This window comes from Centruroides vittatus, unplaced genomic scaffold (genome assembly GCF_030686945.1).
Source record: "Centruroides vittatus isolate TY-2023 unplaced genomic scaffold, ASM3068694v2 contig_986, whole genome shotgun sequence".
Lineage (NCBI taxonomy): Eukaryota > Metazoa > Arthropoda > Arachnida > Scorpiones > Buthidae > Centruroides > Centruroides vittatus.
This window is the reverse complement of record NW_027122655.1, coordinates 1,064,599-1,080,779: the sequence shown is the minus strand read 5'-3', so window position 1 is coordinate 1,080,779 and position 16,181 is coordinate 1,064,599. Positions and strand designations below refer to the sequence as shown.

At 34.4% G+C, this 16,181-nt stretch overlaps 1 protein-coding gene across 2 annotated transcripts in view; it reads left to right on the top strand.

The window, feature by feature from the left end:
• Nucleotides 1–7,723: 7,723 nt before the first annotated feature.
• The window catches only part of LOC136985993 (regulator of chromosome condensation-like), a 64,203-nt gene continuing 55,745 nt past the window's right edge, over nt 7,724–16,181 (top strand). Inside the window, exon 1 of one of the 2 annotated variants that reach the window (XM_067283425.1) lies at nt 7,724–7,850. The gene's annotated coding sequence lies outside the window, so the exon portion shown is untranslated. The remainder of the gene's footprint in view (nt 7,851–16,181) is intronic. The other variant, XM_067283426.1, reaches the window with a different exon arrangement.

Genomic DNA, 16,181 nt, shown 5'->3' with positions numbered 1-16,181 from the left:
CGACTTCAAGAACTGGCAGAACAAGGAACTCGAGTAGAACTGGAAAATAGTGATTCTGAAAACGAAGAACCCAAAGAATTTCTCTACAGATTTTCTTAGTAAAAGTTTGGTAACGATAATAGAAATTTTGCTCAAATTTTAGCGAATGATCCAGATTTTGAAAGGAGTGCAAAAGCAAGACTAGGCGTTTTGGATGCGATCTCCTGCTACCAACATTTGCTTAAGGAAAAAAAAAAAAAAAACAAAAAAAAAAACAGAAAGAAAGCAACAAATGAAATTTCAGAAGAGCCACGACCCTCATCAGAAAAAATGAACTTTACATTTCTGTGCATATGTTTAGGTGTTATTTAACATATTATGCAAGTTAATACAGTATAAAAATAACTTAAAATTAGAGGAAAATCTGTTTATTTTTGGTCGCGTGTTTCTCTTTCTTTATTTATTATGTGTTAAAATGACCTCGTTTAACGCGGTTTCAGTTAGCTCTTTGTCATCTAGGAATGCATCCTAAGCGCTTAACGAGATCTTACGTATATACACAAACCTGTGGGTGTTTCAAAAAATTTGAAAACGCTTAACCGAATAGGTTAGTTATCGAAGTGTTTAGTAAGGAATATTTTAATGTGATATTTTGCGCCTAGAATCAATTTTTTTTAATGTTTTATCACAAAAATCACAAAGGATGGGGCGATAGACCTAAATCGTCCAAATGAATGCTAATCGGACCAATTAGACAGAAAGATCATTATAATAAAACTCGTTTGAAACAGAACAGAAAGTTTAAACCAAAAAGCAAGAAACTAATGAAAAGATTTGGTCATGCTGTTTCGATAGCAGTGATGATTTTCACCATAGTTTCATTGACGAGTCTCATCGCTACTACTCTGCTGTATTTTTGCATTAAATTATATCGCAAAAGAATGCGTAAGCAAAAAACAGATAAAAAGCCACACCCGCCGAAGTCTGTTTTTATCGCCGTCCCGAATTCGCCTACGCATGGCGCGGGTGAAGAACCGAAATTTGAATCAAATATTCATGTTAATTCGAAAGAAGAATCGAATCTGAAGAAAACAATCTCATTATTACAAGATAAACCAAGAGAAAATGACATAGAAGAAACAACCCCGTTACTAATACTGGAATCAAAACCCGAGCAGGATCGGTACGATTCGTCTTCCTCGACAGAAACCGAAACTATTAAGATAATTAAGGTCACAAAAACATCCACAAATGAGGAAGGTTCCGATAACGAGGAAACAAAATATAGCATGGAATCATATACAAGTCGTTCGTCTCAAAAGAAGGAAAAACTCGAAAAAACTGTCAAATTTCCTTGTAATCAAAATCTGATCGATTTAAATAAAAACGAAGATGAAAAATTTACTTTAGATTTTTTTAAGATCTTCTGGAACTCCATCTAAAGGGGCGAACATTCCAGGGGCGTTGTCGAAGATAAAGACGGATAAAACTGCCTTAAATCAAGCAAAAACAGAGAAAATAATAAACCGTAATAAAGAAGATAAGCCAGAGAAGCGTCCAATTATCAAGTTATCCATATCCAATCAATCTTACGATCTGTATGCAGTTCGCAGGATCGAGCATACCAACGTACCATCGACTTCATTAGTACAAAAAAGATATCAAAACAGATTATGCATTTGGGAGATAGCAACGAGTATAAGAAATTATCCGTGGATCATAATCTAAATGTCATAGAAAATTGCCAAGCGAATGTCCTCTCCTTGAGCGAATCGAATGGAGAAGAAGTCGAAAAGTTTCGAGTGGAACTTTGCAGTATTCTGGATATAGCCAATAAAAAATTAGTTAAAAAAGGGAAAAATTTCGCCAAGAAAAAAACGGATTCACAAAGTAGGAGCAAAGATCTGATCCCGAGAAATATTCACTCCAAGGAATATCAACAATTGAGAAGAGAAAATACAGAGATTACATTAGAAGCAATCGATAATTCTGTCCCTCCGAAAGATAAATTCGTCCACTTATCTACAGACGAATCTTCGGAAAAGCCTGTAGTCGAAAGAAAAATTAATATCGTATCGGTTTTAAATAAATTAGTTAAACAAAATTCGAAATACAATTATCATTTTTTAATTACGAACGAATATTTTTTTAATTACGAACGAATATTTTTCCAATTTATCACTTATTAACGTAAAAATCATTTGCATTCATTTTAAATAATTTATAAAGAGAATGGTTATTTTGTCGATAGAAAGTAACGCATCGTGGATTATATGGAAAGGCTCAATTTTAGGCAATACGAGGTGAAAGACGAGGAACAATGCGTAAGAGTTAAATCATTCATTATAAAAGGTTGAACAAGATTATAATGGAATCTGCCAGGGATTCGAGTTCGAACCCGGATTAGCTTTTTGGGAATTTTCATGAGATCTGGTCAGAGTGTGCCACTCTTACCCAGTGGCGTAGCGTAGTGGGGGCAGCGGGAGCGGCCCGCCCCGGGCGGCACTTTTAGGGGGCGGCAAAATTTCACAATAAATAATAATATCTTGAAAAAATTTGAACCATTTCATTTCATATTTTTGTCGCACCTACGATTCGGACCGACTGAAATGAGCACGGAATTTTTCATTACTTTACCTAAATAAGGGGGCGGCGAAATTTTCCTCCGCCCCGGGCGGCTGATACCCACTCTACGCCACTGATCAAAACACTTATTCATTTAAGTAACGTCAATAAATATGTAAATTAGAGCTAAATTGGAAGTGAAAAACGACGAAAATAGCGATTATCAAACATTTGTTTACTGTTTTACCTTGATTTACGGAGAGGGAGTGATTTTCTTATTGTAGTCAATTTTCCACCAGACAATTCTGAGAGAATGATTACTCGTTCAAACAGAATCAAACAACTAGAAGTTAGCTAATTAGACCCTAAACGTTATGGAATAATATAAAAGAATGTTTATTTTTATGTAATTTGATAACTACGCGACAATGGTAGCTAAGCGACACGATTGTCGCATAGCTATCAAATTACATAAAAATAAAATTAAAAACGCAATTTTGTCATCAATACATTGAGAAAAAAAAGAAAACAAAGCGCAGAATTTAACGGCGAAATTGTCGTTTTTTTACGCGATAGATAAAATTTAATAATTTTATATTAAAAGACAGGGTCCAAGAGACCCACTGCGACTCAGGCAAGGGCAAAAAGTTACATGACTCACTGAGGATTAAGATTACATAAAAAACATATATTTACCTTTGGTATTGTCTTTTCGGGATCTCTTCCTAGATTGTTCTTCATTTCTTGTGAGACATCGCGTTGATCGTTTTTGAGGTACAGACTTAGTAATGTACTTAAAACAATTAGGGAAGTTTGATGGATATGCATCTGACGTTAATGCCCAGCGATCTCGTGGAATTTCTACTTTCTCTCCATTTATAACATGGGAGTAGGTTTTTAAAATAAATCTATTTGCAAAATTTACGTCACAAACGTAACATTTACTTGTTGGCATCTTGTCGTCTCGTGGAATGCGTCGCATCCACTCCTCAATCTTATCGCTAGGAACACGGAAGAAATCTCTCTTCTCGTTCGATGACTTATATCCTGCCTTGAATCCTGGCACAAAGCATGTTGGCATTTTTATGTAGCTAAAAAAATCAATTATTATAGGTCGAAATCACTGACTTCAGTATATACATAGCAAGAACAACGCTCTTCTGCCAACAGAGGCGCCAACTGGCGGCAAATATTGGCTCTAGCTAAGTTTGAACTATTAGTCGAAAGACCAGTTAATCTACCGACTCTGCTAGAGGTAGGCAGTTATGTTTCCATCTCGTATTAAATTTAATAATTATAAATAGTTAATTTTTAATTCTGACATTTCTAAAATTTAATTTGGAATCGGTCATTAAATTTAATGACTAAAAAATTTGGCATATCGTTTGGTGTGTTTATTATATAACGGGATATGGTTGTTGATGTTTATAAGCAGTGGTGATATTCGAAATATTTAACAAGGGGTTCGCTAGCAGAAAATTTTTCCCTGACAATCACCGACAAATGAAATGGAAGTTTTGAATAGAAATAAATACAATACCTTTTCTTGCAACCGTATATCTAACAATCAGTGGCGTACTTGGAACGTAACGAGCCATGGGTGAAGGGCAGGTAACGATAATATTTTAGGGCTGTCGACCTTTTTTTTTTTTTTCTTTTTCTTTAGGCAGGGGTAATCTTTACCGCGAAATGGCGCTTCTGGAGATACATACGTGTCATCATCTCTCGAGATACATTATACTTTTTCTTTCGCTGTCCATAGTCCGATACGTGTTCGACAGCCATCTTGTATTATCTCGCGCGCGTGGCATTCTGAGATCTCTCTTATGACTGGATCAAGAACTCTCTTGAATCGATCGCGATTAAACCTCGATTGAAACGGTCGAGAGAGATCGCACCAAGACATACTCCCTGACCTTGCTCACAATCTAGATTGAAATGCTCGGTACGAACGGGGTATAAGGCTCTAGTTTAGTAGTATTACAGAGTATAATACGCATATTTTAATATATTTTTTCAAAAAAAACAAACCCACTGAGAAATGTTCCGTGTGTTTAACAAAGTTCGGGAAACTGAAAATTTTAACAACGGGTTCGGCCGAACCTGTGCGAACCCGCCGAATATCACCACTGTTTATAAGTAATATGTGTGAACACAAGTTCGGAAAAATATGTGATTACAAGCGACACTAAGATGCTAGCGGAATGAGTGCTAAACACAGACTGATGGAGCATGCCTAACGTGACCATTTATTTTTTGACTCAAAACGGGACATTGGTTTATTTAGGTTAATTAACAGGTAGTCAATAAAAAAAAACACTTTTTAAAAGTTATTTATTCAGAAAAAGTCAGTTAGCTTAAAAGTTACGAATTAAAAAATATATATACCCGAAACGTTCAGTTATATTTATATTTATCAGAGGAAGAAATTTGCTTTAATATAGCTGATGATTTTAAGTAAAAATGAAACTCTTGGCACGTTTTTTTTATATTCACCTTAATTATCAACATCGCCTTTAGAACTGAAATTTGTAACTGGGTCTTCTCAGATAGCCACAATTTGTTCATCATAGAAAATACTCTTTGTACTGGAGCATTTGTAGCAGGCAAACATAAAATATATTCAATTAAAATAGAAAAGTTTTCATGCTGAAGATTGTTGGCTTGAAAGTGTTTGAATACTTCCACCCAACGAGTTTCCGTGGAAACATTTAGATTATTCCATTCGGTTACTTTATCCGATGTAATGTATTGATAGTTACAAATTAACGAAAATTCGTCAAAAACTTTTGCATCTTTATTACAGTCAATATATTCCTTTTCAATTAATACATCCAGAGATTTTTAAACGTCTTCCCATGCGGGGACCTTTTTTAAATCTGCCCAATAAAATATCTCCATTTCTTTGGTAAGAAAGCAAGTCCACTGCTCCAGATATTCACGGCTTGTTTGATAAAATTCTGTAGCCGCCCTTTTCACAAACTCTTCATTTATGTCAGTAACATTATCTTTCGATTTCACTATTAATTGACGGACCATAAATGAAAGAAACTGATTGGTCTGTTTCTGAGTCAAATTGTCTTTTAGTTGATTGATTTCTTTTGCAGCTTCAATTGCCGATACAGTCTGGCCTTCCAGTTTCAATACAGCTTGATGAAAACTTGCTGACAGAGCGTGTAAAAAATAAAGCTACAATTCGGATGTGGGATCTTCAAAAAAGTTTTTTAGTAACAGGGGACCTTTTTCAATACTCAAAAAGTAGTTTTTTAATGGCTGATACATTTTTAAAACCCTTTCCAAGGCAGGCATAAGAGCAAGCCATCTAGTTTTGCCATAGTCGAGCATTTGTTGATATTCCGTTTCAGTTTCGGCGCAAAACTCCTTTAGAGCTTCAACTCGAATCGTGTAAATATAAAAAAAATGAATATATCTTCACAATAATGCTTTCGTAATCTAAGGGTAGCCTGTCTGCAGCAGATTTTATTGCATTGTGAATTACATGGGCTCCACATCCAATACCTATCAACGGCTTTTTCAGTGATGTTTGCAATTTCGTTAGCACATTGTTAGTTCCTCGCCTAGCCGCACCTCCGAAATTGACGTTGGCATTGTCTCCGCAAAATGCGACGACTTTTGCTGTCAAATTATTATCTGTCAACACTTGGTTTAAATAATCGACAATGATGTCAGAAGTGTCACCTGGTTGGTCTTGGAGATCTAAAATTTTTACTTGCACACCTACGTAAGGTTGAAAAAAACGCACTAGAATAGGGTATATTTTCTTGTTACCGTGGTTTGAAGCGTCGTTTAGTATTGTAATACAATTGAACTTATCAAGATCATCTTTTAATTCTTTCATTGCTGTAGGCGTCAAAACATTTACTACAATAGCTTCTGATTTCGTACGCGCGCATGTAAATTTGAGATCAAAACATGATTGAATTAATTTCGACGCACAATCATTAAAGCGAAAACTGTAGTTTTCTTGTATCGTGTGATAAGCCCAGACGCCTTCTGCCGCGGCGATATCCAAATCCTTTAAAGTTGGTGCGTCCGATTTCTTGAAAAAGCTTAACATCGAAGAACTCGAAGCGGCGGTACGATCGGCATTTTTATGTTTTTCAGACTTTAAATGCTGTTCAATATCACTGGCACCACCATGGGAAACGCTAAATTCTGTACGAAATCACATCTAACATCTGAGGGAGTATTTATTTGCTTGATAAACGGATATTTTGCTTGTAAGTTAACATTGAACGTACACTTGCGTTTCGGCATTTTAACTTATGATTCCAAAACAAAAGAAGTTTAAGTTATTTGCTAGGTACACGAGCATCAAACAACAACAAAACAAATATCGAGAAGTGGGCGAACGAAAAATCTGCCAAACAATTAGTCAACAAAGCGCGAGCGATGACATCTTCGCCACTCTCGGCTATCGTCGCGTCAACCGACGACGCGGTTTGCTCTCGCACACCGATCGCGTCCGGCCGGCTCGACTACTCAAATTTTCGCGTGGTTTCAGAAAACGGGACAATTTTGTGTCCCAGAGTTCATTTCGGGGACACCGGGACTCGTAACTCTAAAACGGGACAGTCCCGTTCAAAACGGGACGTTTGGTCTCGTTAAGCATGCCGCATGCGCACAATTTGGGACTCCCCGCTCCTCATCACTCGTTATACGAAATATCGCTTGTTAAGCGAGGCATAGTTTTTACAATTTATTTTGCTCGTTATGCGAAATAATCGTTCTACAGAGCCATAGAAAAAGAAATTTTTATGATTACAAATTGTACACCGCGTAATGTGAAAATAGCATATGAAAACAGTGTGATTTTACTGACTGTTTTGGTATTGAAGAAGCAGTGAGACAGAATTAAATTATTGAATTTTACATTTTCTAATATTTGCGATAATTGCGTGATTATATTTATTGAAATGCTATTATATTGAAAATTACTTATGATATAGTCTTGTGAATTTCGACATTAATAGTTTACGTTAGAGTATTTTAAATTTTGCTGAAGTTTAAGATAAAAATACATTAAAAATAAAGCACATTTTGATTGGCGAAATTCTGGTAAAAAGTTAAATACTTTCTACAGTGAACAATAGTGTATTACACACATAGTGTTTTTTCCACTTTGGCTATCTTTGGGCCCAATTTAGCTTGAAATTAAATTGTTGATTATGGTAGAGAGCATGCGTCGTAATTTGGCGGGGTTCGATTTCTGTTAAGATTTTGAAATATTAAGAGTTACTATTTATTACGAAGTTTCTTTAATTGTCTATGAAATCGTGTTAAAAGTAAGTTCATTCGATTTTCCAAAATCCAACTTTTCTTGTATTTCCAAGTTATTTTGGTTTAGTAATTTGTTAAAATAATGCAAAAATTAGTGCTAATAAAGTGTTCCACGTGGTTCTGTTGACCGAGTTATGATTAGTATCAGTTAGGGTAAATTTTATAAAATTGCCGGTCAGACGAAGGTCATTGCTCAACTTTCGGATTGCTAATTTCGTGTTAATTAATATTACAATATATGATGCACTACGCGGCGGATTGACGAATTTAAATCTCTGTATAAAAGATATCCGATATATCAAGTAGGACATTTATTATAGAAAGAAGAGTATAAAATAGGAGAATTTATTAGTGTGTGTTTTTGAAAGTGATATCGTTCGTTTCTTTTGTAGCAAACATACGATATGAAGCAGTAATAAAGTCTCGTGCTTATTGTTTTCAGTTTGGTGCAGTTAAATACAGTAGTAATATGTTAGCGTATAGGATTTTCAGTTATGTGCTCGAAAAGAATCTAAAATAGTCAACAGATAGCATTTGGTCAATTTTTATAATTTTTTTAATGTAGTTTTATGAAAAACATGATAGGGTAATTATGCAGATTAAGAGAATAATAGCAATAGATATAGCAGTATTTGAGACAATTACGAGAGAAAACTAGAATGGGAAGATTTATTATGTCTTTGTTGACCTAGAGAAGGTCTGTGGTTGGCTTTGCCGACGTGAATGATGAAAATTATCCGAAAATATTCGTGTTTATCCACTCTCTTCTTTTGTGGGAGATAGTTTATGAATGATGTATTTTGTCTGTTTCTTAAATTGTTTGATTTTCTCTTAAGTTTCTTGGTTTTGGCCATACTGTTTTACATCTTTTGTTTATCTGCAAATTTCGTGACCCTCCGTCTTTGATAAATCTAATAAATGCATTTAATTAAAAGATATTTCTTTGTAGATTATAAAACTTAAAATATGGGTAATCTTTGTTTAATTCAAACTCAGATAATTCAAAATCTCGTTTGTAACTGTACTTTTGTCCCGGCCAAGGATGTAAAGATTTACGTGTTAGGGAATTTGGTTAGCTTGAAATACAGGTTCGAAATTTGAAGTGAAAATTCTGTCCAACCCATGATATGCATATGTTAACTTGTTTGTTCAGATCAAAGTTTCTCCTTGCTATAAGAGAACGATAGACCGAGAACAATTCTAATCTGATTGGTTTGGCTTTGCTTTTATGGTAACATGTTTTCAGGTGTCACCTTACACGTGGACTAGGGTAGATGTACCAGTTTTGGCCAGTGTAGTACCAGTTCTGGCCAGAAAACAAATTTAACTTAAAAACATAATCACAAATGAAACAAACTTTTATTGTTAACTGTGTGAACATTTAACAATAAAAGTTTGTTTCATTGGACAGATTTGAATATGTGGTGATTATATTTTTAAGTTAAATTTGTTTTCTGGCCGGAACTGTACACTGGCCAAACCTGGTACATCTACCCTACTCTTTTTTTCTCTTATCTCGTAAAATATGGCTGATTTTTCAGGAATTTCTAAATTGGGCTACGAGTAGCAGATTGGGATATTTGTAGGCTCTGAGATACTGTATTTGCCCAACTTACTACTTGAGCTACTTCAAAATAATTTGAGCTACATTTTGAGACATTCTGCTTTACTTTTTATAAAACCTATCTGGTGACATGTGTGGTTCTCACTGGATACATGCTGTTTACCTGCAGTTTATTTATATTGTTGTTATTAATTAACGAAAGCAGCGTTCTGTATGTAGCTGTATTTAATTTCCTTAATAAATTACGTGGAATTTGGCATATTGTATGAAAATATATAAATCTCGGATAATTCAAAACTCAATAATTGGAAGTTGCAGTTATTTCATCCATTGAATTTAAAACTAACAAGGATTTCCTGTATATGACTATGTAAAGGAAAAAGTCTTTAATTACCCTCATTTTGGACATGCATAAAATTTTGTAAGTGTAATATTAAACATACACACAATATATGAAATGAAGAATTAATGAAAAGCTTTTTATTGGCAGAATTACAATTTAATAAAAAGTAAAAATACGTTACAGATGGATACTAGTCCTATCTTCACTGCTTGCCGTTTCCAATCACCAGGAACAACTATTTCCATTGCAGAGAGAACCTTTCTTTAGAGGCTATGCCTCTGCATAAATATGTAAAACAGTTTGAAATGAATATTTCAAATTTTTAATATTTCAATACTTCAATAAACACTCAGAGTTTAGAATATTTTGACTCAAACACCTTATGCCTCTGAGAATTAGTATTTATTACTATGTTACAAATGTTTTCTACCTACTCAAAAGGTCATCATCAGATAATTTAAACTGTTGGAATGTTTCTTTGCACAGGTTCTAGGTTTGAACGTTTACACAAAACAAAAATTCAAATTTCTAAAACGGTTCGAACAATCCGTTTAAATACAAACATATAAATAAAATTAAATAAATGCATGGATCAACTAAATATTAAATCGAAGAACATGTTAATATGTTTATCGGCTCCTGTTAATATTAACATAAGCCAATAAAAGCAAGCATTTAGTAATAATGGATAAGCAACATTACACCAAGACTCTAGACGAATATACAGTGGTGCCTCATATAACGTAATCTGTTCCAGGTGCACGTCCATTATACGAAATGCATTTTCCCATAGAAATATATGTTAAAACATCTAATTCGTTTCGTAGCATAAAATAACCGTACTGTATCATAAAAAAAATGAACATGGGGTGCGTTCTTTTATTCCTTCGCATAACTCTGCGCAAGCGACATCCATTTAAAAATTCCTGCAGAATGCGTTCCTAAATTCCAGTGGGAGTGCGTGCCGTCGAATGACAAAAACGGTCACTTGTAGCAGTAGTTTACGGTGGAAAGCAACAGGGCGTCCTCCATGGCTCAGATAGTTTCGTTTCCGGATCCATTATGTGGTTTTATGAATGAAAATTTAAAAATTGTGAAAGCGTGAGTTAGCGCACGCGGTGATGTAAGTGTCTTTACGAATTTTTTTCGAATGGTAGCCAGCATTCTTTTTCGTGGCTATTTTGAATGATCTTTCAACAGATAATCCATTTTATGGTTAAATTTTACAATTGGGACCCTTGTTTTGCCTTTAAAAGCTCATATTTTAGAATTATAGATTCCTCCATCGTGATACTATCAATAGTGCGGGCGCTGCCATCTTTCTTTCACCGTCGTTCCTAAATGCCTACAAATAGCAATGCACTCCCATAGTAGCAGAGATGCAGAGCAACTGCTATTAAAGAACGCACCCATGGAGCAGTTGCCAATTATGCTGGAAAGCCCATTGTTCGCAGCCAGTCCGTTGCTCGAGTCACGTAATGGCCAAACAGAAAGTCTGTTGTTTGCAGCGTCCGTTATTTGAGGTGTACGTTATACAAGGCACCACTGTATAGAAAAAATGGAATGTGAAAGGGTGGATCATGCTATACTTAATAGATTGGACAGGAAGGTCAAAAAATTAGAGAGATCACCCATCACCGCAATCTTTCCATTTCTCAAAAGAACCAGTGCAACAGCCCAAGTATGCCTAGACTCTTCGGATTCGCAAAAACTCATAAGGCTAATAAACAAATCAGACCAGTGGTTGAAAAGTGTAAAGGACCAATGTATAAACTGGAAAACAACCTACATAGATATCTGTTGGAGCATATAGAAATTAACCAATATATCACAAAGAATCCACTAAACATGGTTAACAAGCTCCAGAACGTATCTTTAGTAAAGGAAGAGATTGCGTTGGTCATGGACTTCGAAAATCTGTATTAGTCAATAAAGTTAGATGCATGTTTTCAAGCCTTGATAGACACCTGCATGTTAGACCCAAGGGTAATGGCCTATCCTGTAGATATGAAACTACTGGCTGACTTGATATGTTACCATTCAGTTTTCATTTTTGATGGCAAGATTTATAAACAAAGGAAAGGTGTTCCCATGGGCAGCCTGATGTCTGGGTTACTCTGCAAATTGATTATACGTAGATTGGAGCAGACTATTATTAGAACCTTTAAGGATGAAATAATTTTGTACAAATGATATGTAGACGACGTACTTATTTTATGGAAAAATACAACATTTTTTGAATGAAATGAATTCTAATAACCATGGCTTAACACTAAAACTGGACCAGCTTAGCACAACAGAGGTGCATTTTTTGGATATCAACATTACATTTAAAAAAGGTTCCTCATCCACAAGAGTATACATTAAACCTATGCATGACCCACTATACATTCCCTCCACATCTAATGATCTGCCCACTTACAAACTATTGGCATTTAGGGCCCTTATTAGAAGGGCATTTGCTTATTGCTCCAGCATATTTGACAGAATGCAAGAGTTGGATAGAATCAGGGCCATTGCAACATCCTTAGGATTTAGAACAACGATAGTTGAAAACTTAATAAAATCTTACCTAATATCTAACAAAAAGAAACCAAAAGGGAATTCAAACGGAGAAATCACTAAATTCACTTACAGAGAAGGATTGTCCGCTATAATGAAGGAAGTAGTAACCATTTACAGTCACTTAGGAATGACAATGATAACATCAAAGGTGATGAATGCTCTGGGGTCTATAAAATACCATACAAAAATGATCTGTTGGATCTTAATAAAGAATACATAGGAGTCACCAACAGGAGCTTGAATAAAAGTCTTAAAAAACATATGTATGACATAAGTAAAGGACACTGCAGTACAGCCTTATCTAGAGAGGCACAAACTGAAGGATCAGTAGTTAATTGGAATGAAGCTAAGGTTATTAAACAAGTACGCTCACCATCATTAGCATTAACTATGGAAAATTCAAAATACAGTAGAGACTTGTTAATCGGAACCCCGGTAATCGGAACGATTTTCAGTCGGACTGTGTCATGTTGAATCGAATGTTTTTGATACTAAATTTACTTCTAAAGTATAATTTTCATGTTTTTATATTCTTCAATATATTTATTTTGTTGTACAAAATGCAGAAATAATTTTTAACGATACGATAGCCTCGATTATTGTTATAAAAATTTTCGTTAGGCTTAAAATCGACGAAAATTCAACACGAAGTGACACGCAATGGAGAAAAATTTGAACATTGGACAGGTTAATATATTTATTCGGACATAATCTGTAATCAGAACAAATCACTAATCTGAACAACCCCAGTCCCCAATTGATTTCGATTTTCGGTTCTCTACTGTATACAGATCAAGCACCACAGGCATGTGTTCGAACTGTAAGGATGCTACAAATTTACCAACTGCTTGGAAATTTATGATTGATAATAACCCCATATAATCAATTATACAGCATATGCTCATCCCATATAAATATATTTATGGCAGGGATGAGCAACACGCGGCCCGTTAAACATGTTTATGCGGCCCCCGCCAAGCATTTCTAAAATTGAATTTATTTTATCGACTTTCTCCCATCAATATATTATTATAAAATTAATTATAATAAAATGGTAGTACATACTAAACCAAAATAATTTTTTGTGACGAATTACTCACTTGTCGGCGACTTGTTCAAACATGCAATACGAACGCGCCGTGTCTGTGCTTGTTTGTGTTTGCTTCTGTGACACAATCAGTCAGACTGGTAAGCTGTTAACTAGCAATTTTAGCAATTCTTGTGTTTCTTGAAAGGCGTGAGTGCAATATTATTTTCAAAAAGGTAATATTAGAGTTGTTTTTATTCAAAATTAAGTTTTCCTACAAATTTTTTTTAACTTTCAAATTTTTAATCCATAACTGCATGTCGGAAAAGCAAACAAAAAAACGGAAGGATGCAGATGAGCACAGGCATTTCCAAGAAAAGTGGAAATTTGATTATTTTTTCACTTTTGTCAAAGATAAAGCTGTATGCTTAATATGCTCAAAGACTGTGTCGACATTAAAAGAATATAACATAAAAAGGCATTACGATACAAAACATGAACAACAATATAAAAACTTAACAGAACTCCGGATAGATAAGTTTAATCAAATGCAGAAAAACTTGGAAAACCAACAGGCTATTTTTAAAAATCAAGCTGTTTCAAATATGGCAGTAAAGGCTAGTTTTGTTGTCAGTCAAATACTGGCAAAAAAATGAAACCCTTTGCAGTTGGACAGATGATAAAAGAATGTCTGACTGCTGTTGCAGAAATAGCATTTCCTGATAAAATAAATATTATTTCAAACATTAATTTATCAAGATTCACCATTGCAAGGAGAATTGAAGACTTGTCCGAGAACATAGAAACAACGCTTCGTGAACGCATTGCAAAATTTGAATACTGTTCTTTAGCACTTGATGAGAGTTGCGATATTAGCGATACAGCACAACTGGCTATATTTTTACGTGGTATTGACACCAAATTTAATATTACCGAAGAATTGTGTTCACTGATTTCAATGCAAAGGACTACAACCGGCAAAGACCTGTACGATGAACTAAAGTCTGTGTTGGAAAATTTTTCAATTTTATTAGAAAAGATTATTGGTATATCAACAGATGGAGCACGAGCAATGTCAAGCATGGAGGTAGGAGTATCGGGAAGGCTATTTCAAGACATTAAGAAGATCACAGGAAAGGAAATATTCGTTAACCACTACACAATTCACCAGGAAAATTTGTGTGCGAAAAGATTGAGTTTGCCAAATGTCACAGTACCAATAATTAAACTATTCAATTTTATAAAATCGTGCGCGTTAAATCACCGTGAATTTAAAGAATTCCTGAAAGATTTAGAAACTGAATATGGCGACGTGGTTTTTGATATTGAAGTACGTTGGCTTAGTAGAGGTGCAATGCTAAAAAGAGTATACAACTTAAAAAGCGAAATACAATTGTTCTTGGATATGAAGGGATATGCCTTTCCTCATTTTGGTAATAAAGAATGGATGTGCGATTTTGGGTTTCTTATCGACATGACTCAGCATCTCAATGATCTTAATGTGGAACTTCAAGGCAAAGGACAGTTTATTCACAATTTGTATGATAAAAACCAGGGCTTTGAGTGCAAATTAAAATTGTGGAAACAGCATCTTTTGCAGAATAATGTGTCTCATTTAGAATTTAGAACATTTAGAAAAAGAAAACGTTACTACTACTCAAAAATACGCACAATATATAGACATTTTATTCAACGAATTTCAATTACGATTCCAAATGTTCAAAGCTGAGAAGACAGCGGTTTCCACGAAAATGTTTTCCTCGCCATTTAATATCGATGTAGATACAGTTCTCAAAGACTTTCAAATGGAAGTGATTGACATGCAGAATAATACCGATTTAAAAAATGTATTTTTCTCAGTAAACATTGAAAATTTTTATAAATCTTATGTGAGCCCTGAGAAATTTCTGCTTTTGACGAAAAATGCAAAGCAAATGATGTCTCTGTTTGGAAGTACATATGTTTGCGAACAATTATTTTCAACCATGAAATTAATCAAAAATGACCACCGATCAAGACTGAGTGATGCACGATTAGAAAGCTGCATACGTGTAGCTACCTCATCAATTCTGGCTGATATTGATCAGCTTGTATTGAAAAAACAGTGCCAAATTTCTCATTAAAAATTTCAAGTAAATTAGTTTTTCTGTTCTTTTCTTGTTTGTTTTTATTTTGCATTAAAATTCGTATATGAAATCTTTACTTTTTTTTAAATTTTATATTTTTTTATTCTAATGTTTATTATAAATAAAGTTTTGTAAATTATTAATAAGTGTTACTTTTATGTGCCGCATGCCAAAAAATTTTAAAATTTAAATTGGCTTGTTGATTAAAAAGGTTGCTCACCCCTGATTTATGGTATAGATACAGGTAACCCTGTATAACACTTCTTCTATAGCATGGATTCACTCTGACATGGTTTGAGAATTGGGTAAAATCCTCGTACAACATGAAATGTAATAAATTTTTACATATTTAAGTACTAATAGTTCACAAAAATTATTATTTTCGTGAACTATTAGTACTTAAGTATGTAAATTTTCTTTTTCTGCCTTCTGTCGAGACATGGTCCTTCTCGAAACTTGTTTCAGTGTTGCTAGATCTCAGTGTTTCCAACTTTTCGTAAATAAATGTCATTACATTTTAAAATAAAAGTCGCTGATTTTGCCACAGACATTTTGAAAAGTCGCTACTTTGTCGCTACTCAATAAAAAACAAATTTTCAGATCGTCAAAGAGCTTTATTACAAAACAGAATTTATTGATACAATACAAGTAAAGTTGTACACACAACAGTTGTGTTAAAAAACAATTAACAAAAATAATTGAATTGTTAAC